We start from the raw sequence: 26,341 nt of genomic DNA, 5'->3' as shown, positions 1-26,341 counted from the left end.
ATTGAGGAGAAGTATTTTAAGAAATTTGGACTACATGAAAACAATTATTTAAAAAAAATCCTATACATCATATTTTAAAAATTATAGAAGAAAACTGCCCTGATATCTTAGATTCAGAGGGTAAAAAATATAAATTGAAAGAATCCTTCCATCTCTTACTAAAAGAAAACTCAAAAGAAAAATTCCCATGAATATTATAGCCAAATTCAAAAGACCTCATGTGGAGGAGAAAATATTGCAAGCAGCCAGAAAGAAACAATGCAAATATTATAGAGTTTCCACTCATGGATCAGACAAGATTTAGCTGCTTCCACATTAAAAGATCAAAATGATTAGAATATGATATTCTGAAGCTCAAAGGAGCTAGAATTGCAACCAAGAATCACTTACCCAGCAAAACCGAGTATAATCCTTTTGGGGAAAATGGATATTTAAAGAAAGGGAACTCTGAAGCATTTCTGATGGAAAGACCACAACTGAATAGAAAATTTAATTTGCAAACACAAGACTCAAGAAAAGGATTAAAACGTAAACATGAAAGAGAAATCATAAGACTCAATAAAGTTAAACTGTTTACATTCCTATATGGGAAGAAAATACATGTAATTACTAAGAACTTTATCATTATTAGGGCAGTTATAAGCAGTCTACTTATACAACTCATAAGTGTTTGTTGATTATTTAGGGATGATCTCAGAAAAAAAAGTAGTGGTGAGAAAGAAGGATGCACTGAGTGAAGAGGGAAAGGTAGAATTGAGAAAATAATCTCACAAAAAAGCATGTGAGGAAGGGTTTTTCGAAGTTTGTGTGGGGAAATAAGAGAGCAGGCAATGCTTGAACTTCACTTTCATTTAAATTGATCCAAAAAGAGAATACACACAAACACACACACACATACATACATACATACATACATACATACGCACATGCATACATACTCAGTTGTATGTAGAAATCTATCTTGCTAGGGAAATAAAAAAGGAAGGGGATAAAAGAAAGGGGGGAGGACAGATTAAGGAAGACAGTGCAGAAACAGATGGATTTTTGAGGAAGAAAAAAATAAAAAGAGAAAGATGAATAGAATGAATAGGATGTTGTAAAATAAGCAGTTAGTAATAAAAAATGGGAATGGAATGAGCTCATCAATAAAACAAGAAGAATGTTAGGAGATTTACAAGTATTCTCTTATTTGATTCTCAAAACATTTGTGGAAGATTGATCCTATTATTATCTCCATTTTACAGATGAGGAAACCGAGGCAGACAAAGCTTAAATGGTTTTTCTAGAGTCACAGAACTAGTAAATGCTTGAGATCAAATTTGAACTCAGTTTTTTGTGACTCCTGTCCCAATGCTTACTTCATGTCCTACTTTTCAGATTTCAGCCTTGATGATCAAATTTAGGGAATATTTCTAATCTTTTAGTTTTTTTAGTCAAGGGTATTTTTTCTAAGCTTACTTTTTTATTTGATGTCAGATGTAAGTTTATACTGAAGTGTATATTGCCAAGATTTTTTAATATATACAAATTAACATTTTTGAACTCTTGTTCTGCTTTAGTTATTTCATTTGCTTTGTCATAACTCTAGCTTTGGGCAGTGATAATTGTCTGTCTTCAACAGTGGAGGTAAAAGGTATCATCAGAGACTTTGTGTTCTTTTTATTTTATGTACTATGACTGGACTCTGATTTTCCTTGGCCTGTGTAAATCAGTGCCTTAAGCAGCCTGGTAAGCCTCAAGGAGAGTCTCATCTTCAAAATGAGTCATTTGCTTCTGTTTCAGTTGGATTCTCCTGACTAAAACAGTGATGGTCTGAAATTTTGTTTAATGAAATGCTATTTCTTTTCTGACTTTTTTTCTCATAATAAAATCAGAGAAATTTTTAAAAAGTAATTGTTATACTCAAATATTTTAAATGTGAATGCTTATGTTAAGAAAGTCTGTAGTTATTTACAATTCCATCATGCTGGTGTAATTAAAATACAAGAAGCATGCTGGTTATATACTTGATTAAGAAAACACTAATAAATAACCTTATGTGGACCAGTAACAAATCACTGCCTTTTCTCCATTCCTTTCTTCCAAAGGACTTATTCTACCTATATATTCAAATAATTAAGTGATTAATATAATCATCTCCATTTTACAGTTAAGGTATTAGAAGAGAAGTTACTGTTTTGTGAGTCATTGATTGAATCATGAATAGTTCCCAGGTTTCACTTCTCAATGCAGTATTTGACAAATTACTTACTCTCCTGATGTCTCTCAAATAATCTAATTAGGGAGCATGTATTATCAAACTAAGTTATATTTCACTTCTCTGTTTTGATTTTGAATCTATATCCTTCAAAAGATGATATTCATTTTCCTATTACCAGCTACTATTTATCCAAGGGAAAAACATACTCTTTTGAGATTATCTTTCTACCTACTAGTCTTTTGGCTGAAAACATGGAACATATAGGTCTTTGAAGACCAGCTCTGCTAAAACAATGGAGTTGATAGGTCATATAAGAGTTATGTAAGGTTGAAATACTTGTTGAGGGTGGATCCAAGATGGCAGAGGGAAAGCAGTGACTGTCTTGAGCTCTTTCCCAAAGCCCTCCAAATACCTAAAAAAATGGCTCTAAACAAATTCTAAAGCAGCAGAACCCACAAAAAAGACAGAGTGAAACAAATTTCCAGCCAAAGACAGCCTGAATGGTTGATCAGAAAGGTACATTGTTCAGTGCAGGGAAAGGAAAGAAGTTCAGTATGGGTGTGCAGGCTGCAGTGACCCTGGAACAGGCCTCAGAGGTCTGAATTGTGGGCAGCCATGGTGGTTTCCAGACTTCTCAACCCCTGAATTCCAAAGACAACTTAGAAGGTCAGTGGGAAAAGTCTGTTACTTTAGTGAGAGAGGAGCTAGGTCTCAGCTGCTTTTTCCTTAGCTTCTGGCCCACAGACTGAGGGGAATCAAGTGGCTGATCAGAGGGGGATTGCAGGGATCTCTTTGTCAGTGCTGAGGCAGGAATCTCTTGCTTTACTGGTGCTTGGATCTGGGTCACAGTTCTGAGGGGTGGTCCTGGGGCAAGGAGGAATGCTGGTGCGGTGGAGCTTGTTGTGGTGGTGGAGAGAAAACACCTCACCCCTTTTCATACCACCTTGGAAGAACTGAAAATTTACAAGTCCCTAGAAGTACCTTGGAAAACAGCTGCACAAACCCCAGAAGATTGGGAGTGTACACTCTTCACATTGGAAGCAAACTTTTACCTTAACAAAGAGTTTAAAACTCAAGTAATTGGTCAGGATCATGAGTAAGCAGCGCAAAAAGAGTCAGACTATATTATCTTACTTTGGTGACAAAGAAGATCAAAACATACAAACAGAAGAAGACAACAAAGTCAAAGCTCCTACATCCAAAGCCTCCAAGAAGAATATGAATCAATCCCAGGCCTTGGAAGAGCCAAAAAGGGATTTTGAGAAGCAAGTAAGAGAAGCAGAGGAAAAACTGAGAGTGATGCAAGAAAATCATGAAAAACAAGTTAACAGCTTACTAAAGGAGACCCAAAAAAATACTGAAGAAAATAACACCTTAAAAAATAGTCTAACCCAAATGGCAAAATAGGTCCAAAAAGCCAATGAGGACAAGGATACCCTAAAAAGCAAAATTGGCCATATGGAAAAGGAAGTCCAAAAGCTTACTAAGAAAATACTTCCTTAAAAATTAGAATAGAGCAATTGGAAGCTAGTGACTTTATGAGAAATCAAGACACTGTAAAACAAATCCAAAAGAATGAAAAATTAGAAAACAATGTGAAATATCTCATTGGAAAAACAACTGACATGGAAAATAGGATCCAGGAATGAGAATTTAAAAAATTATTGGACTATCTCAAAGCCATGATCAAAAAAAGAGCCTAGACATCATCTTTCAAGAAATTATCAAGGAAAACTGTCCTGATATTTTAGAACCAGAGGGCAAAATAGAAATTGAAAGAATCCACTGATCACCACCTGAAAGAGATCACCAAAGGAAAACTCCTAGAAATATTGTAGCCAAATTCCAGAGTTACCAGCTCAAGGAGAAAATATTAGAAGCAGCCAGAAAGAAACAATTCAAGTATTGTGGAAACACAATCAGGATAACACAAGATTTAGCAGCTTCTACGTTAAGGGACTGCAGGGTGTGGAATTTAATATTCCGGAGAGCCAAGGAGATAGGATTAAAACCCAGAATCACCTACCCAGCAAAACTGAGCATAATCCTGCAGGGGAAAAAAATGGTCATTCAGTGAAATAGAGGACTTTCAAGCATTCTTGATGAAAAGACCAGAGTTGAATAGAAAATTTGATTTTCAAATACAAGACTCGAGTGGAACATGAAGAGGTAAACAGGAAAGAGAAAATCATAAGAGACTTATTAAGGTTGAAGTGTTTACATTCATGCATGGAAAGATTATATTTGTAACTCATGAGACCTTTGTCAGTATTAGGGTAGTTGGAGGGGAAAAAAGTATATGTACGTATATATAGATATAGATAGATAGAGGGCACAGGGTGAGTTGAAAATGAAGGGGTCATATCTGGAGAATAGATTTAAGTGGTGAGAGAGGAATATACTGGGAGAAAGAGAAAGAGAGAGGTAGAACGGAGTGAATTATCCCACAAAAAAAAAAAAAACAAAAAACAAAACAGAAAAGAAAAGGCTCTTACAGTGGAGGGGAAATAGGGGAAGGTGAGAGGGAATGGGTGAATCTTATTCTCATAGGTTTTGACCTGAGGAGGGAATAACGTGCACACTCAATTGGGTGTGGAAATCTGTCTTACCTTACTGGAAAATGGTGGGGGTAAGGGGAAAAGAGAGTAGGGTAATGATAGAGAGGAGGACAGATTGGGAAAGGGAGTAATCAGAAGCAAATACTTCTGATAAGGGACAGGGTCCCTTAAATGGGTGGGCAGGATAGGATTAAGGGAAATAGAGTTAGTTTTTCACAGCATGTCTACTATGGAAGTGTGTTGCATAACTGCACATATATAACCTATATCTAGTTGCTTGCCTTATCAATGAGGGTGGGTGGGGATGGAGGAAGGGAGAAAATTTGGAACCCAAAGTTTTAAAAAACACATGTTTAAAAAAAAAGTTTTCACATGCAACTGGGAAATAAGAAATACAGGAAATGGGGTACAGAAATCCATCCTGCCCTACAGGAAAATTGAAGGGGAAGGAGATAAGAGAAGGGAGGGAGAGATAGAAGGGAAGGCAAACTAGGAGAATGGGTATTTAGAATGCATGCCATCTTGGGGTGGGGGGAGGGGTGAGATGGGGTGACAATTTGGAACTCAAAATTTTGTGGAAGTAAATGTTGAAAACAAAAAAATAAATAAATAAATTACCATGAAAACATAATAAATAAATAAATAAATAAATAAATATTATGTAAGGTTGTCAAGGTTTTGGTATTTACTATTTTTTTTTTCTTCTTACTAGCATTGAATACTGTTTCTGCCTCAAGTTTTTGGAAGTGCTTATGATTTGCTTTTTATACACCTTAGTAGGAAAAGGAAGGGAAATATAAGAGAGTGGATACTGGATAACATTAATTAATTTTTAATTAAAGAGGATTTTTAACTAATTGGTACCACCACTCCCTTAAAAAATGGGTCACACCCTTCTCGACAATACAAAGATCTAAGACTTATCCAAAGGCCTCATGATAGAAAATGTTATCTGCATCCAAAGAAAGAACTATGGTGTTTGAATGCAGATTGAAGCATACTATTTGCTATTTTTTCCTTCTGTTGTGTTTTGTTTCCTCTTTCTAGTGGTTCATCCTATTGGTTCTAATTCTTCCTTACAACATCATTAATGTGAAAATGTGTTTAATAGGAATGTATATGTATAGCCTACCGCAGACTGTGTGCCATCTTGAGGAGGGAGAGGGAGAAAAATTTAAAACTCAAAAGCTTATGGAAATGATTGTTGATAAATCGAAAAAACTAATTAAAAATCGGTTACAAAACTGCTGCTATTCAAGTTGTACACTACTGTACTGCAGGGAGAGCAATGTACTTATAAGACATAAAATTCAGTCCATTTTTTAATAAAATTTCATCATCTGTACTGTTCATTCTATTATTATCCAATAATGTATACATTCATAATTTGCCATTTTCTTTCTCCTTCCCTCCCTTTTTCTTTAGAATTTATGCTAAAAATTTATCCAAAAAGCTCTGAAGTGGCTAAGAAATCAAATGTGAAGCAGCATCATGAATAAGAGGGGCAGTGTATTTCTAGAGGGCTGATCTTGATCTTGGGTCAGGAAGGTCTCCTTTTAGTGTCCCAGACCACTCTCTAGTACTATAAATTGTAGAACAGTTCCAGGTCTGCATTGAGAGAGAGAGAGAGAGAGAGAGAGAGAGAGAGAGAGAGTGATCACTAGAGGATCCATTCCTTGCTGAAGTCACAAGCATAGATTGGTCACTCCATCTCCCAACTCACTCCTCCACCCATCCCATAAACTTGATAAAACAAAACAAACAAAAATGTACTTAAAAACACCATCTTAAAGAAACAGAGAATAGATGTTAACAGGTTTGTCATTACTACAACTGAGCTCCCATTGCCTTCTCATTCTTCTGTTTTGCCTTATTTGAGGATTAAAGAAAAAAAAATAAGATGACGTGACATAGCCGTAAAAATGCAGGGAGTGTAGGATTCAAAATCAGGTTGTTTATGGTGCCAAGTTCAGTATGCTTTTCACTCTATGACACTTCCCATTTATAAGCTTTTATGCTGAAATAAGACTCAATTTTCATTCTTGATTTATGAAGTGTCTCTAATAAAATACCCATATGCTGTTCCAAATGAATCAATTCATGAAATGTGAAAGGGTAAATAAGGAACGACTCTATTTGTTGTTCTTTTTGAATGGAGATTGTGATAGATTTGATTTAAAGTCTCTCAATTTGAAAAAAGGGGAAAGAACCTTAATTAAGACCTAATTATTCAGAAAAAGCTTAGTTGACCATACCATTACACACTTAATTGATTCAGAAAATAAAATTATTCTGCATGGGTAGCTAGAAGTTATACAAGAGAAGCCTTTTGTACGTATGTAGGCATGTATACATTTACATGCTTTTGTCTATATGTGTATTTATATGCATACATGGGTACATGTATAATATGTAGGAGGAATGTTGAAACAATAAGTCATTTTAAAAGTAAGTTTTTTTATTATATCAGCTAATATGTAGTGTGAACTAAATGTACATTTGAAGCATTGATGTTTTATTCATTTCTTTGGCATTTATACAAATATTCTTCCTACTACCCACATGCCATACAAAATACAGGTTAGTATATACTGCCACATGGCATTTTCTCTCCTTACTAATCATAAATTTAAATTAAAATGTTATCCTTCCCATTATGTTATAGAAATAATAATCAAGAATGTTCCGCATAGGAAAAAAAAAAGAGGTTGGATGTTATAAGATCTCTTAACTTTTCAGTTATTGAAAACTGAACAAAATCTCTAATTGTTTTCAATATATTTGCTGCTCTATAAACACATGCATATACTTATATTTTGGTGCTTTAAAATTCATGTATTTATAGCTATATACTCAGATGGTTCTATAATATCATTGCTTTGCATATTCTCTCCAGTGATGAAAATGGCAATGTATTCATTTGTGCCCATCTTGTCTGACCCTTATTCCTTTACTCTTATCACTACCTAATTTGCTAGAGGCTTTTCACAATTTCTTGTGACATCATGAGGGTGAGAGTGGAGCAATCTGTTGTTTACCTGTCATCCTTCACACTGAACACATGACAAGACAAGCCAATCTTATCTTCCTATTATATAATTCCTTACTGATATAATTTATTATTAGTCTTCTTTGAATGATGATAATGAGGATGGTGATGATGATGATAACAGCCAACACTCAAATAGTTTTTTAAAGTGTGCAATTATGAAGAAACTGATGCATAAATAGGTTAAATAAATTGCTCAGGAGCAGACAACTTGGAAAATATGAGGCTAAACCTAAACTCATGTCTTCCTGACTATGGGACCAAAACTGTATCTACTGCACCACCTGAAGCTCCATGTAGGTTACCTTTTATAACCTCCTTGCATTCACCATATGTCTCTACACTGTGCTATGTTAGAATTTTTGGTAAATATTATGTTGCTTTTCTTATCTTAAATAATGCCAGTAGAATTCTGTGATTATGGTTTTTGGTTCTGTGGAAAATTTGAGGGTCATTGAAAGTGCTTTGCAATTTTTGGAAACCAATCCAGCCTACTTTCCTCTTATCTAACTATGAGCTGAAATCACTATCCATATGTACTATCCCAGATACAGATAGGTAGTAAGTATATCTTATCAGGGGCAGCTAAATGGCACAGTGGATAGAGCACCAGTCCTAGAGTCAGCAGGACCTGAGTTCAAATCCAGCCTCAGTCACATAACACTCACTAGTTGTGTGACTCTGGGCAAGTCACTGAACCCCAATTAGCATATATACATATATATATATATATATATATATATACACATAGATTCATTTGCATAGATAACATATGTTATCTATGCAAATGAATGTTGCAATATTAATAACAGATATTTTTCATCTAATTAACCTTTCCTTTGTGGTTAGTCAGTACAAACTAGAGGCAACTAGGTGGCACAGTGGACAGTGTTCTAGGCTTATAGTCATGAAGCTCTTCTTTTGAATCTGGCTTCAGATGCTAGTTGTATGATATTTGATCTCTGTTTGTCTAATTTTCCATAATTGTGAAATGGGGATAGTAGCACATGTCTCCCAAGGTTATTTTGAGGACCAAATTAAATTATATTTCTAAAATGCTTAGCATAGTACCTAGGACATAGTAGTCATTTTAAAAAAATGATTTTTTATAAATTTTCCTTCCAAACTCTTTCAAGTGGATTCAGCTCTTTTCCAAAAGGGTCTTCAAAATTCTGAGCCATGCTGCAACTAACAATGTCCTCTGCAAATAGAAAATCTAAAGGACATGACAGTTCAAAGACAAATTCTCTTTGTCTTGTACTCTATACTGGATCCCCTCTATCCTACTGGCAAACACTTTTGGCAAGCATATATCTCGTCCAAAAGTTTATCATCAGAGTGTCATTGAAGTTAATGATTTCTTCTGTTTTATTTTTCAATGAATGATTTTCATGTGTGTAAAGAAGTCACCTTAGTCAAAAAGAGCCTTTAAGATAAGTGTGTTGGGGGCAGCTAGGTGATGCAGTGGATAGACCACTGGCCCAGAAGTCAGGAGGACCTAAGTTCAAATCCAGCCTCAGAACAAACACTTAACACTTACTACCTGTGTGACCCTGGGCAAGTCACTTAACCCCAATTGCCTAAAAAAAAAAAAAGATAAGTGTGTTGGTAATAGCATCTACTCTATGATTACTATGTGTCTGAATTGTGCTAAGTGGTAAAGATACAAGTATAGGCCAAAAGAAAAACAGTCTCTACCTTTAAGGACTAATTCTAATTGGGGAAGACAACAAACAAAAAGAAGATGGATGGTAATATTTTTGTCTACACAATGAAATGCTTCTTCTTTTTTTTTTTAAGGCAATTGGGGTTAAGTGACTTGCCCAGTCACTGGGTCTGAGACAGATTTGAACACAGGTCCTCCTGACTTCAGGGCTGGTGCTCCATCCACTGAGCCAGCTAGCTGTCCCTGAAAGGCTTCTTCTTAATCAATCATTAAGTGGCATTTTATAACACCTTTAAGTTGATTGCAAAATAGCAAAAAATGTGGTTCTTTGTTGAATATTGTTTGTGGAAGTCTACTTGTTCCCTATTAATACCCTAATCTATGATGCACTCAATGCTTACGAAGAATAGTATCATAATGAATTTCTCTAAATGAGAGAGTTGGTATATGGATAGTTAGTTGTTTGAGTTTCTTCAGTTTCTTTTTTAAAATAATTTTGGTATTAATGAAGTCCAGGATTTTTTCAATGCCTGAAGTATTCTTGACTCCTTCAGATAGTTCAAATACATTGCATACCAATTCCTTAATGCCCTCCTAATTACATAGACATTAGCACACATCTACTCTATATATAGATGGTCCTATATAGAAGTTTTTATCATCTCTGTTTTCTTTCCTAAGAAATCTAACTCCTTTATAAGCATGTAGATTTGTGATATTAGGGTCCAACTGTCATTGTTTCACTGCCTTTGCTGATGAGGATGATTTATTATCACACTCTTTGCAGTTCCCTCCCACCCCTTTTTCTCTTGTTTGTTGTCCTTTAACTTTTATTATTAAATACCATCAAGGTGATGTTGCTTAATTTAATCTGTGGCTAAGTTCTCTGTGAACTTCACTGGATCATAGATGTCAAAGTAGAAGACACCTGAGAGGCCATCTATTCCAATTTCCATATTTTACCAATGAGGAAGCCAAGGCAAATAGAAGTTAAGCAATGTGACCACAATTGTAGTCAAAAATGTAGTAAATGGCAAGAATTGAGCTTATAGTCCAGGTCTTCTGAATCCAAATACAATGTTCTTACTACAATATCACATTACTTTCTGTTTTATTCTTCATTGTTTTTCTTTGCTTTATGAAATGAGATGATACTGTTCATAAGTATCCATACCTCTTCTTCCCGAGATTTAAAAATCTGACTCAGATCAGAAAGACCTGGGTTGAAATCTGATCTTGGACCCTTCTTAGCTTCATGACCCTGGGCAAATAAGTTGACCTCTATTTCCTCAGTTCATGCAACTGTGAAATGGGCATAATAATAGCACCTACTTGGAGGGTTGCTGTGAGGATCAAATGATATAATATTTGCAAAAAAAAAAATTTCTCCCACAGAGTAGGTGCTATGTAAAAGTTTATTCCCTTTCTTTATCTCTACTTGTTACTAAGTCAAATGTTTGTTGTTTAATGTACTTTCAGAGATTTATTGTTCTTTTTGTTGTTAAAACTGATTTAAATTTAATAAATTTATTAATAAAATTACTAATATTTGATGTCAATGTAAATGCTGCTTTTGATTTCCCAATTTTATTAGCAATTGCTTCTTTAATCTTTTATGACTGAATTAATTATAATTAGCTATGTAATTAATTGTATTAGTAAATTTTTACTTTAAGATGTAATTATAATAAAAGATGTGACTATAGTTTTTTTTTCCACTACTACCATTTTTTTGTCTTTTTTCTCTCCTTTGAGTTCCCAACAAGTTGGTATTCTGGCTTTATGTAGGCAGTTGATTAATGGATAACACCAAAAATACAACAACAACAACAACAACAACAATATTTCATTATAAAAAAATATAGTGCTTAACTTTTTTTAGGTTTTTTGGTTCCTTTCTTAAATAAGTTTTTATTTTGTTAAGTCAAACTTCAGTGTTATGTACAATTCTTTAACTTAAAAGCTTCTTTCCTTTTGAACCATGCTTTCCCAAAAGTACCTCATCTTTCTTTTCTTTTCCTATCTTTGAGTTGAAGCTGCTGGATAGTATAGTGCATATTTATTCAATTTAGAAAGCCTAATTAATTTTTTGTAGAATTCCTCTACTTCTTCTTTAACAAGCAATGTTGTCGTATCAATGGCAATTATTATAATGGTTGCCTCCTCACAAATATTTATCAGCAGTAATGCAATGTGAGATAAACAAAAAGTCACATTATCAACAGTTGCATTAAAACTGATGGTTAGTCTAAACCCTATGTGGTTCATAATACTCTATGTTCCCTTTCCTGCCACTGTCATTGAAACAATGGAAAGGTTATAGCCTCATCAATAGGTAGAGCTATATTGATATCTTTTTTATGTTTCTACTTTTTCATCTTTTTTGTAGTTATAAGATCTATATATAAATGGATATAGATAGTGTAATCTAATCTTCATTTGAGTCAGAAAGAGTATTAAAGATATGACAGAAATAGTCATTGTCTACATAGAAATAAATAGTGTAATGTGCACCCACAAAAAAATTGTTGATCACCACAAGTAATAATATAAGTTGTTTGAAAAATAAGTAGCATTCTCCTTTTTCTGATTTTTCTTTCACTACATGACTTTTGTGGAAATATGTTTAACATGATTGCACACATATAACCTATGTTAGATTGCTTGTCATCTTGGGGAGGGGAAAAGGAGGTAGGGAGGGAGAAAATTTGGACCTCAAAATCTTATTAAAATGAATGTTGAGAACTATCTTTTCATATAACTAAAATAAAATATTATTTAAAACATAAATAAATTTCATTGTGCTATAGTCTATTTAAAAAAAAGAAAAGAAAAATTTGTAGCATTCTCTGCAGTTTCTTACTTCCAAACACTCCATATATGTTAATTCTGTTTTAGGCATCCACTGAAATACATAAAGAATGTTTCTAATTTAGATATTTAGGTAATGTCAGGTATTTGAGGGGCAGCTAAATGTCATGGTAGCTAGATGATCAGGGCAGGATTCAGGAAGACTCATCTCCCTTAGTTAAAATCTCGCCTTGGACATTTAATATCTGTGTGACCCTGGTCAAGACAATTAACCTGTTGGCCTCAGTTTCCTTAACTGTAAAATGAGTTGGAGAAGGATATGGCAAACCACTCCAGTGTCTTTCCCATGAAAACCCTAAATGGGATCACAAAGAGTTGGACATGACTAAAATTACTCAACAACAATATGTATTTGAATGGTATGGTAGTATTATTTAGGAAAGAGAGAGAATCTTATAGAACTCTTTGCTAGCATTGTAACATTTTGTTTAAGACTTATGAAAAACATATTACACAAAAGTACACAGTAACTGCACCCTGCACAATTTATTTTTATTAGAATTTAACTAATAATGTTGAATATTAAAAACAAAGTTAAATACAGCTATGAAAATCATGGGTCTACTTTGATAAAATTGTAAATCAACCTTGGGTCCAACATGCCAAATATTCCTAAATAAAAGACAAAACATGATAATCATGTCTTAAAAAAGTATTTTCATAAATGCCTATAAATACCACAGTTCCTCCTGATTTTACCTACTGAAATAGTCAATATGCAAATGGAAAATTACAACACAGAATTTCATGCCGCACACAAGCTCTGAATGCTAATCCAAGAAAATATATGCCTTATGTTATTTCCTTGTAGTGGTATAGTATATATTCCTAGTAGAATATGATCTGGCAAGAAGACAAGTAGTCGCACATTTCATTTTCTCTTCCTGGTTCAAATAAAGTGATCTTGAAAAGGCATGTATATAAATAAACCAGAGAGCCAGAAGATACTTGCATTGATAACACTGACTAGCACTTGCCCCTAGCCAGTACTGCACTTAAATCATTCTATCTTTGTCTGTATATTAAAAAAGAACATAAAATGTGAAAGTACTGATTTTTACTGTGTAATTTTAGCCATTTTTTTCATGTTTTAGGTTGCTTAGGTTTCATTATTTTGAGGTTTTGGTAACACCCTCCACATATACAAAGAAATTCAGCTGATACAGGATGGAAGGGGAAAAAAGCATGTATTTAGTGCCTATTATGCAACAGGCACTATTCATAGAGATAGCTTGTTGATCCACATGATAGCCTTTTCTTGAGTTGAAGAAAAAGTAAGCTTTTTTTTAACTTCTTGGAAGTGTATTCTTTCCAACTAAGGAAAGTTTCTTTTTAGTCTAATTTGATTGAGATGAAATGAACTAATATTTATTGATATCTTGTTTTTAATCTACTTCATTAATGAAATTAGCCATATGACTCTTGTTATTTTCAGTTCCTTCTGTATATTTTTCCTTGCCTTGGCTTGCCTTCTCTTCCTTCCTTTAATTTTATCTTTCCTTACCTCTTCTTTCCTTTCCTTTCCTTTCCTTTCCTCTCCATTTCTTCTCCTTCCCTTTCCTTCTTTACCTACATCAACTTACCTTACCTTACCTTACCTTGCCATATATTTCCTTCCCTCTCACTTAGAGTCATTTGCTAGAGACACAGCAAGATGATACTTACTAAAAGTTACAAAGATAATATAAACAATGATATGTGAAGAAGGGGTTATAGAGAGGTTATGATATACACTATAGTAAACAAAACAAAAATCTATTTGGATAACATTCCATGAAGAAAAATAATATGGAACTCAATTTTCTTTGTTACAATATAGGTCTCTCTGAGACTGAAGGTGGTCTGGGCTTAGTCACACAGATGGCTTTAAGGATGTTTTCCTGCCCATTCTCAGAGAAAGCATTCACAATCTACTTCTATACTCTGAAATTAGCCAAGAAATATGAGGCTTAGCATCATTGTTTCATTGGAGGTGTTCCTGTTGAATATGTTTTCTGCATACTTCCCATGGGCTCCTATGGGATTGATAAGGATGCCTGGGCATTGGCTACACACAACTAGATACAAAACTTTTATTCTACTTACAAAACCTCTAACATGGATAAATTAAGAATATTAAGCTTGATTCTTTATTGTTTAACATAGTGCCAATTTTGCCTATAAGACCTTAGACCTCACCTCTAATTTACTCTCTTTGACTTCAGTTGTTGATTCTCATTTTGGCCTAGCTTATGCTAAGGACATTGGCCAATTTTTCTGGCCTTTTAAGTTCATAATCTGTCTTCCTAGTTAATGATTCTGTTTCTTTAGCATGAAAATATTGCCCCTTTCCTATGTAAAACCTTCCTGATTTTATTCCTTCTGCTGCTTCCCTAGGCAAACTTATTTCCTCCCAAAATAATAGTTCATTATTCAGAACCATGGATTCTGCTCAGTCACAACTTCCATGGTATATATCCCATTGACCCTTCCCATATATAAAGGTCAAAGACTAATAGTGCACTACTCAAAGAATCTTCTTCCCATGATTTTCCCTGATTTTCTCCAAAATTTTGCAATTTTTTTTTTGGTAGGGGGGATTGATACATAAATGAGTAAGAAAACAAGGAGGAAAGGTTTCCAATTTTTTTCTAATTCTCATCTATCATTTCTCTAAGGAAAAAAGTAATAGTCTTTTTTTAAAAAAAATTATACTCAGAAACATTGGTTAATACCATTGGCCATTATAGTAGAAAAAGCTGTGCCCATGTGAGTGGAAAAAATATGAGTGATGGAAGTTTATTTTAATTCTTTAACATAGCAATTCGCAAATTTTAAAACTCTAATATATTAACTCGACATGGATAAACTCTTTCCATGGGTTGAATGAACAGCAAACTTTTTTGACTTAAATGACTTTGGGAATTTAAAAATATATTTTACTTATTTATTTTAATATACTAAGCAAGACTTTATTCTATTATTTGATGAAACTATTTTTCCCAATCTAGTTTCTCTTGCTTTTGTGTGTGCACATGCATTTTAATTTTATACCTCTATCTTTTGGTTTAGAATTTTCCTACTTGTAATTGTGAAAGGCACCTCCTTTCATTCTCCTGATTTCACCCCATTGTGTGGGTATTGTAACTTTTTTTTTTAAACAGTAGCTTGAGAATCCATTTGGAAATTATTGCAGAAATAAATGCTGATCTAAACATTTTCTGACAAACATATGATCAATTTTCCTAGTAATTTTTTTCTTTTCTTTTTTTTTTTTTGATGAGGCAATTGGGGCTAAGTGACTTGCCCAGGGTCACGCAGCTAGTAAGTGTTATGTGTCTGAGGCTGGATTTGAAATCAGGTCCTCCTGAATCCAGGGCCAGTGCTCTATCCACTGTGTCACCTAGCTGCCCCCTTCCTAATAATTTTTGTCAAATAAGGAGGGTCATGGTTTTAATAGTTGGTACTTAATGGATGACTTGCATAAACTTTAAAAGTTACTAACAGAGGGTGTTAAGAGATACATAAGATGGAATTGCAGTAACTCATTCTGCAAGTGAGAAAAGAAGTAGAGCTGTGACCTCGGAAGGAAATTTATGAAGCAACAATGGGCCTTGATCATAAGACCTGGAAAGAAAAGTTCATTCAAATTTTGGGAGTTTGAGCTTAAAAATGAAATGGCTTTGGAAAAATTATGTTTCCTGATGTAGAGTTTCATGCTTTCTACCTCGAGTCCGCTGTTCTCAATGTAGGTCTGGTAGGTCTGGTACAACCACATAGGTAAGTATCTTAAAATGAGATCCTGGTTCATAACATGGGTGAGCTTTTAAAAAAATGATTCATTTGAGGAATATTTCTTTCTTACACATTTCTAAAAGATTATGGGCAACTTCAACGAATTTGGTAGTGGGTCATATATGGAAAATGGGGTTTTTGATAATTTCCTTATTAACTTTTCTATTTTCACCTGTAACTTAGCCAAGTTTTCCAATATGTCATGAAGTTCCTTTCAAAACATTTCTAGTTCCTCATTATATTTTGTATGTACCTTTTGAAAATGAAAGCCAGAAGCAATGCTGTTGGATTTTAGTTCTACCTTGTTTTCACTAATTGGACTGACTTTGATGTTTCCTATTTTGTTTACAACAGAAAACCCCATATTGTTGAGAGTCTCCATTTCAATAATAAATTATGCCAATCTGCAGCATTGTCCTTAATTTTTCTTGTGCTGAGAGATAAGATATTATTTGGGAAGTAACTATGGCAGAGTTCTTCATTTCAAAGCCTTTAGTGTGCAAGATCCAATACAGTGTGGGCTGGAAGAAGTTCAAAGGAAAATCCTCAAAATATAATTCTTTACATCTAGGAGTTTATGATCTCATTTCACAAGTTATAAGTAGATAAAAAGATAGCTGGAAATACAAGTCAATTGGTAGGAAGGACCATGTGACATATAGAAAACAAATTGATAAAGAATTTAGGAAGTAGGAAAAAAATTAGTCAAAAGAATCAAGGAAACCTCACAAAGGTGCTAAGATTGGAAAGCGAGTAGGATGTTTACAGGTAGGAAATTTGGAAGAACTGAATGAAAAGATAGGAAATCATAGGAATATATAAGGTTCTTTAGGGAATCAGGTAGCACAAACTGATTGGAATGGAAAAGTCATATCTGATTCTGTTCTAACTCATTATTAACAGAACTTAATTAGCTCATTTATTATTTCAACATTCAAAAATAAAAGGTATGTTAACACCTGCTATATTCAAGGCACTATGCTAGATAATTTTAACAAAAATAAGAATATATCTACTAAAAGATAATAACATTAAAGTAAAATACAGACAGAGAGACAGAGAAAGACAGAGAGAGACACAGAGAGAGAGAGACAAAAGGATTCCTTGGCCTGGAAATATAATTGAAATTTGGGTCATTAGCCAAGTAAGAGAGAAAAGGAAAAGCCTTACAGATGCCATATCTATAAGATGCACTGCCCAAATGAATGAGTCACTGCAACTTATACTCTATTCTATACCACATAATGCCTTCTATATTATAAATACATTCTTGACATCTAAAACAATGAGACACAAAATCAATATAGATAGATAGATATAGATATAGAAATGTAGATATAGATAGATCAATACTGATAAGAAATATTGAACTAAAGTTACTAAAACAGTATATTATAAAATATTATGTGCTCTGAGCATGCTGCATTTATAGCAATATTTTAAAATTGGCCTAAAAATCCCCTAAAAATAATAGATAAAGTCTAGAATCCTTTCCAATAATAATAAAGGTAAAGCAATTATGGTTATTATAATAATTGTTATTTAATACAGTTCTATAAGTGGCTGGTATAGCAATACCATAAGTAGAAGAAATTGAAGGAGTAATCATAAATTATTTAGAGGAAACTAAAGTCAATTGAATGAAACAATAAATTTCAGCAAAGTTGAAGGATATGAAATAAACACATAAATAACAAGGATTTCTTTATTTTACCAAAACCAAACAGGGATGATTAGAAAGAGAAATCCATTTAAAATATCTATAGACTTGGTACAATTTGGTGAATTTATTTATCAAGACACACAAAGGAACTCTGTGAATACAATTTTAATAGACTCTTTAATAAATTAATACAATGGAATATTACCATACTATAAGAAATATTCTGTGCCATGAATATAAAAAAGCATAAAAATATCTTCACTAATTGATGGAGATTGAAGTAAACATAGCCAAGAAAACAATGTACAAAACAACCACCATTATACATATGAGAAGAATAATTATACACCAAAAATTAAAGGTGACTTTAAAACAGCTGTGAAGGTAAAGCATGGCTCAAATGAATAAATATGAGAGAATATCAGAACACACTCCTTTATGGAAGTGGGAAGTGGTAAATGGGAGGTGTTAGACATTTCACATGTTTTTGAACATGATCAGTTATAGACAATAATGCATGTAAGAAAATTAAACTGAAATTTAACTTCTGAAAATATCTATTGACAATTCTTAATTTATTTCTACTTTTTAAAAATTATAACTTTTTGTTAAAATCATTTTAAATTATTGGACTTAAGTGAATGATGCTAAAAAAAAATGTAACAACTATTATGGCATTTATGACTTCCAAGCAATGGTTGTTTACTTTTGAGTTTATATACTTCATATTCCCATGTACCAAGCAGTATGATGACAAAGCTCCTGTCAACTCATCATTTTAATGAGTCTACTTGACTAGTGACAGAGGCTGATTTTATCCACTGCAATATTAACAAAATCAAATATGAACTCATTTACACATATTCTATTAAACAATAACTTTTGTATTCACTGTCAGATGGAATGAATTTGTTGTTACTCTGATTTCTAAAACATTTATTTGATCTTTATTTTCATTTAAAAATGAAGTTGAATTTATGCTAGAGTTATACTTGAAAATTTCTAGTCTTTTTGGCCATTGCTTCATGTTCCACCACCAGAAAATTGGGCAGGTCCCAGAGTTAGTAAAATCTGCCTGAGATGCTTCACAAAAAACTTTTAGTATTTAGGGGTATTGAGCAGTATTTGTCAAGTTCTATAGAACATATATTCATTGTCTCCATCATTAGAATATAAACTTCCTACAAAGTGAAATGGTCTCATTCTTGGTGCTTATATTCCTAGGGAAATGCCCGGTCAGTAGTAGGTTATTAATAAATATTAAATGATTGATTAATTTAAAATAAATGTAATTTCTCAATTGTAAATATTTAATATTTAAATTTCATTTTAATAAAGTATCTTCCTGACACATTATGGCTGTCTTGGTTGTAAAATTGGGAAAAAATTGCAAAATACTGCTATGGATCCACAATAGAGTGATGTTGCCCACACCAAAAGCATGTAGGTAGAGTCTCTAGTCCAGAAATTGTCATATCCCTGTATTATCACTAAGGTCTTTTGTGTTAGTAGTTTCTTTGATATTGAATACTTTTGCACAGTTGAAACATTCCCCAACTTTGGTGTTCATTTCAAGGACGTATTGAATCTTGTTCAAGAAATAGACATTCTATGAAAACATTTTATTTAATTCCTCAAAGTACACACACATACACACACACACACACACACACACACACACACACACATACACAGAAGTTGTAGAGGAGAGGGGAATCCTTCCTTCATTACAGGAACCAAACTCATTCTCTCATTATAGAAGAAATTCAAGGAGGGCGGAGCCAACATGGTGGAGGGAAAGCAGTGACTTGCTTGAGCCCTCCCCCCAAACCCCTCCAAATACCTATAAAAATGGCTCTAAACAAATTCTAAAACAGCAGAACCCACAAAAAGACAGAGTGAAACAAATTTCCAGCCAAAGACAACCTGAATGGTTGATTAGAAATGTATATCATGCCAGGCAGGGAGAGGAGTGCAGTGCAGTGTGGGCACGTGGGCTGCAGTGATCCTGGAGCAGGCCTCAGAGGACTGAATCACAAGCAACTGTGGCAGTTTCCAGACTTCTCAACCCACGAATGACAAGACAACTTAGAAGGTCAGTGGGAAAAGTCTGTGACTGTGGTGAGAGAAGGAACTAGGTCTCAGCCACCTCCGGGCCCTCAGCTGTTTCCTGAGCTTCTGGTCCACATACTGAGGGGGGATCGAGTGGCTGATCAGAGGGGGATTGCAGGGCTGAGGCAGGAATCTCATGCTTTACCAATGCTTGGATCTGGGTCACAGTTCTGAGGGACAGTCCTGGGGTGAGAAGGAACGCTGGTGTGGTGGAGCTTGTTGTGGTGGTGGAGAGGAAACACCTTGCCCCTTATCTTAGCACCTTGGAAGAACTAAAAATTTTCAGGTCCCTAGAAGTACCTTTGAAAAGAGTTATACAAACCCCTGAAGCTTGGGACAGTACACTCTTCACATCGGAAGCAGCTTTTTACCTTAACAAAGAGTTTAAAACTCAAGTAATTGGCCAGGATCATGAGGAAGCAGCACAAAAAGAGTCAGACTATATTATCTTACTTTGGTGACAAAGAAGATCAAAACATACAACCAGAAGAAGACAATGAAGCCAAAGTTCCTACATCCAAAGCCTCCAAGAAAAATATGAATCAGTCCCAGGCCTTGGAAGAGCTCAAAAGGGATTTTGAGGAGCAAGTAAGAGAAGTAGAGGAATAACTGAATTTTGCAAGAAAATCATTAAAAACAAGTCAACAGCTTGCTAAAGGAGACCCAAAAAAATACTGAAGAAAATAACACCTTAAAAAATAGCCTAACTCAAATTGGCCAAATGGAAAAGGAAGTCCAAAAACTTACTGAAGAAAATACTTCCATAAAAATTAGAGTGGAGCAATTGGAAGCTAGTGATTTTATGAAAATCAAGACACTGTAAAACAAATCCAAAAGAATAAAAAATTAGAAAACAATGTGAAATAGCTCATTGGAAAAACAACTGACTTGGAAAATAGATACAGGAGAGAGAATTTAACAATTATTGGATGATCTGAAAGCCATGATCAAAAATAAAGCCTAGACATCATCTTTTAAGAAATTATCCAGGAAAACTGCCCTGATATTTTAGAACCAGAGGGTAAAATAGAAATTGAAAGAATCCACTGATCACCACCTGAAAGAGATCACCAAATGAAAACTCCTAGGAATATTGTAGCCAAATTCCAGAGTTCCCAGGTCAAGGAGAAAATATTACAAGCAGCCAGAAAGAAACAATTCAAGTATTGTGGAAACACAATCAGGATAACACAAGATTTAGCAGCTTCTACATTAAGGGACCACAGGGCATGGAATATAATATTTCAGAGGGCAAAGGAGATAGGATTACAACCAAGAATCACCTGCCCAGAAAAACTGAGTATAATTCTAGAGGGGAAAAAATGGTCATTCAGTGAAGTAGAGGACTTTCAAGCACTCTTGATGAAAAGACCAGAGTTGAATAGAAAATTTGATTTTCAAATACAAGACTCAAGTGGAACATGAAGAGGTAAACAGGAAAGAGAAAATCATAAGAGACTCATTATGGTTGAACTGTTTACATTCCTGCATGTAAAGATATTATTTGTAACTCATGAGACCTTTGTCAGTATTAGGGTAGTTGGAGGGGAAAAATTTATATGTAAATATATGTAGATATAGATAGATAGATAGATAGATAGATAGATAGATAGATAGATAGATAGATAGATAGATAGATAGATAGAGGGCACAGGGCGAGTTGAAAATGCAGGGGTCATATCTGGAGAATAAAATTAAGGGGTGAGAGAGAATTATACTGGGAGAAGGAGAAAGGGAGAGCCAGAACAGGGTAAGATATCTCACAAAAAAAAAACAGAAAAGAAAAGGCTCTTACAGTGGAGGGGAAATGGGGAAAGGTGAAAGGGAATGAGTGAATCTTATTCTCACAGAATTTGACTTAAGGAGGGAATAACATACACACTCATTTGGGTATGGAAATCTGTCTTACCCTACAGGAAAATAGGGGGAGAAGGGACAAGAGAGTAGGGGGATGATAGGGAGGAGGGTACATTGGGAAAGGGGGTAATCAGAAGCAAATACTTCTGAGGAGGGACAGGGTCAAAAGAAAGAATAGAATAAATGGGCGGGTGGAATAGGATTAAGGGAAATAGAGTTAGTTTTTCACAGCATATCTACTATGGAAGTGTTTTGTATAACTGCACATATATAACCTATATTTAGTTGTTTGCCTTATCAATGAGGGTGGGTGGGGAGGAAGGAAGGGAGAAAATTTGGAACCCAAAGTTCTATAAACACAAGTTTAAAAAAAAGTTTTCACATGCAACTGGGAAATAAGAAATACAGGAAATGGGGTACAGAAATCCATCCTGCCCTACAGGAAAATTGGAGGGGAAGGGGATAAGAGAAGGGTGAAGAGATAGAAGGGAAGGCAGACTAGGGGAAGAGGTATTCAGAATGCATGCCATCCTGAGGTGGGGAGAGGGGCTAGAGGGGGTGAAAATTTGGAACTCAAAATCTTGTAGAAGTAAATGTTGGAAACAAAAAAAGAAATAAATAGAAATTACCATAAAAAAAAGAAAATCTCTTAGGTAGGATGTGATTGATTTGGAATATTGCTGTGGTGTAGGAAATGATGAACTGCTTGATTTAGAAAAACATGGAAAGAATTGGATTTACAAAGGAAGATGCTATCCACCTTCAGAGAAATGGATGGCAATCAGAAATAAGCATAGTATTGTCTTATACATATATGTATGAGTGTATATGTGTATATATGTGTATGTTTACAGATATCTATATATATGCCTATATATCCACAATTAATTTTAACCTTCTTTAGGGCAGGACAAGGTGAGGGGAATAATGTAAAAAGTGCACAGAAGAGAACAAAAAAATACTTACAAGGAAGCAAAGAAAAACTGGGCAGTTTTGAAAACAATATGTAGTATTTATTATATAGGTTTTCTTGACATGGAAATTCATTATTTTATAGTGAAACTTCTCTTATGTTCTGCTGTATGCATGGAAATGTTTGTTTCTTTTCTCATTTTGTATTCCAGTTTAAAATAAAGAAAAAAAGAAAAAAAAACCAAAAAAAATAAGAAAACCTTTTCCATCCTACCAAGGCCATGTTTTTCCTGCTCAAAGAATTATCCTAGCAAACATGAAGGAGAAATGAGAGTAGGAGGTCAGAGATGGGGAACAAGTTATATTTAGGAGGAGAAAATAAATTGAAATATCATCAACAGGCTCAGATTCCTAAAATCTGGCCATGGTGCACACTCACTGGGAATCTCACTCACACCAATTGGTGTTTTAATAAACCTTTTCTTTGACTGAAAAAAAAAAATTCATCAACATCATTATCTCTGGTAGCCAGAAATAATGACTATATACATTATTTTTCAAAAATTATTAGATGACAACTTCCTGTAGTACAAATATAGGCCTCAAAATATGCCCAAGAATCCAACAAATAGATTATATTGAAACTGGAATATTTTTACTAGGAAAACATTCCCACATTCATATAGGTATAATATTGATCCATAAAAAATCTACAAGCAATGTTTTGGTGAATTTTACCATAGCAAATGTGCTTAATTTGTAAGCTATATAAAATGAATAGCGTTCAAATATAAAGACCTAGTAAAATCATATGGGAATAAATCACAAATCATTCCCATCACCCTGACTGCTGTCATGAAAATTCTTCCTTGGAGCCTAGAAAAGATGAGTTTATGTCTCAATATTTTTATTCAACTGCTGAAAGTAGTTAGTTTAGGCTCAGATTCCTAAAATCTAGCCACTGCTCAGATTCTTATAATCTAGCCATGGCTCAGATTCTTATAATCTAGCCAGTAGCTTACTAATGTTCAGACTCCTTAAGAGTCTGCCCAATATGACAGATGTTCTAATAAACCTTGTCTTTGGCTGAAAGAAGGCTTGGGTTGAATTCTTTTAGGCAGGACCCGCGTGTTGTGATATTGGGGTACCAGTACCCCTGAGCCCCTAAACCACATCATTTTGGTGGCCAATACGGGGAAATTGCCTAACCCCAAGTTTTTCTCCAGCCAAGCCTGGAAGGTATGCAAGCTCCCCCTTCCCTTCCTTTCTTGCTCTGCAGTTGGGGTTGCTCTCCAAGCACCAAGGCTTGGAGGTGCTTTTATTGCAGACAGTTACAAGGCTGTCTCACACTTGGCCTGACACTCTCAGGCTCTCAGTCCACTGGGTCAGTTCAAGGCCATGTACCTGGGTACGCCTTCCACAGCATAGAGGACAAGGATGGACTCCCTATCTGGAAGTGTATGCTCAATTCTGTTAATTCCCTTGGTGCCAGGGAATTGGGGAAAACTGTAGTTGCTTTTTGGTTCCTTGAGGCTTACTTACTTCTCTCCCTCTGAATCCTCCTTCATGGAGGTTACAGGGAAATTTAGAACAGCTAAAAATATCTTGGCATATTCTGGAGGTTTTGTGATTGATCATTAAGGAGTTTTGAAACTCCTCCTTACAACCCTGGTCACTCTTTACTTCCACTCCCTTCCCTTGAGTCAAGAGGGTATCTGTTAACCCCTCTCCCAGGAGGAGAGAGTTTCACCCTTTTACCCCTCATCTTTGATTTCACCCTCCCCCACCTGGGAAAGGAAGGAGGGGGGAGGGGCAGCAGCTACAGCATGGGCATCTCTGGCAATGACCTTGGGCCCTAGGGTAGCCTTTGCCTGGAAACATCAGCCAGGTTCAGCACATTCTGTTCAAGGTAATGAAGCCAGTCTCCAAACTTGTACACACTCTTTTAAATCTGTAGTTTTAACTGTTAATGATGACATGTTGATTCTCTGTGTGAAGTAATTTGGAAGTGCATTTAACAAAAGTGAAGTCACCTGATTGGTAATGTGTTTGTTTCAAGTTTCAAATTGGTGAACTTTCTGTATCAGTTATATCAATCAACTTTTCATAATTTGGTTACTGCTAAAATAATTTAGCTATTGTTAGTTATTGTTTTAACATGTTAACTAGCCAAAAAGCTTGTTTGGGTTATGTATGGCTTACTGAGAATTTACAAGTGTATAGAAATCTCTAATGATAGGCTTTTTACATTAAGATGAATTTCAGTTTGAGATGAAAATCCTATAAAAGTTTTTCCTAAGCTGTGATTAGTAAAACTTGCTGTTTGAGGTAAAAGCTCATAGGATTTTATTTTGAGTTGTCTGATGGGTCATAATCCACCAATAATCAATAATCCGCCATCTGAGAGAAATTCCGCAAACTACTCAGAGAAGGTGATACTGGTGGGAAGTCAGCATTGGAAAAAGTTGAGAGGACAATTTTAGCCTCCTCCTCCTCCTTCACCTGCTCCTCCAACTACTACTAAACCTTAAAATCAAACCAATTATCTATGTCATATGGTGAGAGAATAGCGGTTGTACATTAAGGGAATATTAGTGTTATTGAGTTATAATAATTATAATATGTGATCCAAAACTACCACAATAGTTCTGAAGGCCTGGTGGGAGCTCTGATTTGCTGGTCAATTAGGATTTGTTAAGATCATGAGCTGAGTGAATACCGTGGGATATATAATGAAATTCCTTCTATGAATCTAGAAACAGACAAGCAAAGGGTTGAAGCCAGTCTTTTTTGAAATTGTTTGTGATAATCAGCTTAATATAAACCACAACATACTGAGTAGTGCTTTTTTTCATGTTCTGTTACCACAAGAAGGCAAAATTCATTGAAACAACCAAAAACACAAATCAGAAAAGGTGTGGTATTTCCTACCAGATGAAAATAAATGAGTAGATATGGTGCTGATGAACAAAAAGGACAAATCCTAAGAGTACATGAAATGGACAGAAGATATAAATAATTTATATTTACCAATATTAGTGTAACTGTCCTTAGAGAAAGTTGTCACCAAGGCTTTGTATAGCTTTTTGTCAATGGGCAATCATTTTTTTTTAAAGTCTCACAAACAAAATATGAAATAAAGGAGATACTAAAACCTGAAGAGGGCAAAGTTATGAGCCCTGAAACCAGTGGAAAAAAATCTTCATAAAATAAAAATTTGAGAAGTTATAACTATTAACGAAACACATGACAAAAACAGCACTACAGTCTCAAGTGATTTTTAATAGATGGGCACACTTAGATTGTAGTAAAAGAAATACACAAAACTTTAAAAAAAATTAGTTAAATACAATGAGAAAACCAATTACACCAAATAATAATTTTCAACAAAACCTAAGCAAATGCTTTCTTCCATAGTGTTTGATATAAAATGTAAATGAAATAACCAAACAAACAAGAAATAGCAATTTTTAGGACCTACATAGAGAATTATGTAGTATATGTGTCAGACAATGCCACAGTGACAGCCATAGTAGGAAAGATGGAGTTATCAAGAAAAAGCATCAATCACTATTATGGCAAAAGTGACTTGAGAGATTGAAGATTTATCAAAAGTAATTGCCTCAATATCTAGCTGGGTTGGGCAGAAGAAAAAATGAATGTCATATCACCAAATTAA

The 26,341-nt window shown here is 34.5% G+C and overlaps 1 pseudogene; it reads right to left on the bottom strand.

The window, feature by feature from the left end:
- The window catches only part of LOC114048137, a 30,840-nt pseudogene extending 14,240 nt beyond the window's left edge, over positions 1 to 16,600 (bottom strand).
- Positions 16,601 to 26,341: the final 9,741 nt, after the last annotated feature.

The sequence above is a fragment of the Vombatus ursinus genome, unplaced genomic scaffold (genome assembly GCF_900497805.2).
Source record: "Vombatus ursinus unplaced genomic scaffold, bare-nosed wombat genome assembly UNPS02014791.1, whole genome shotgun sequence".
In the NCBI taxonomy this organism is placed as follows: domain Eukaryota; kingdom Metazoa; phylum Chordata; class Mammalia; order Diprotodontia; family Vombatidae; genus Vombatus; species Vombatus ursinus.
Note: the sequence above shows the minus strand (reverse complement) of the source record. Positions and strands in the feature narration are given on the sequence as shown.